This window comes from Carassius auratus, unplaced genomic scaffold (assembly GCF_003368295.1).
Source record: "Carassius auratus strain Wakin unplaced genomic scaffold, ASM336829v1 scaf_tig00217850, whole genome shotgun sequence".
Taxonomy (NCBI): Eukaryota; Metazoa; Chordata; class Actinopteri; order Cypriniformes; family Cyprinidae; genus Carassius; species Carassius auratus.
Window position 1 is genome coordinate 14,310 of NW_020529273.1, and position 691 is coordinate 15,000.

Consider the following 691-nt stretch of genomic DNA (forward strand, 5'->3'; position numbering starts at 1 on the left):
GAATCCTGCATGTTCTGCATGTCTCTGTTAATGAATGGAGCAGAAGGGCGACTTCCTTTATCACACACACTGAAGTGCGCGTGAAGCTCGCGGTTATTACAGCATCTGCCGTCTTACTAAATGAGGACATGAACATACGAACAACATCTCCAGAACTGCTCTGAGAGTCACTTCATGAGCATCTGACCGTTTGATTTGAGTAAAACTAGCGTCACATCACATACACAGAACTGTAAAGGTATGTCAACCCATCAAAATAAAAGTCTGGTTAAAGACTATTGTTCAGCAGAATGTACATAGCCTACTACAAAAAAGATAAATTAATTTTATGTTTAATTTGTATCTCGGAAAATGCTTTATTTAAAACCCCAACTGAATGGCACTTAAATGCACTTAATTCATCTGTCAACTTTATTGTCATTGTTCACAGTACAAGTAGAGACAGAAACAATGGGTAATAATTAAATGTTTATTTTTGATGTATGTATTGCATTCTATGCATTTAATAAATAGATTTTTCTAAAAAAGGAAACTTAGTTTTTAATTTTAAGAGACCCAGGAGTCTTATTTTCTCTTGCATAATTAATATTGCACTTTAATTAAGCAAAAACACATTTTATCCGATTACTCGATTAATTGATGGAATTTTTGTTAGAATACTCGATTACTAAAAATTCGATAGCTACAGCCG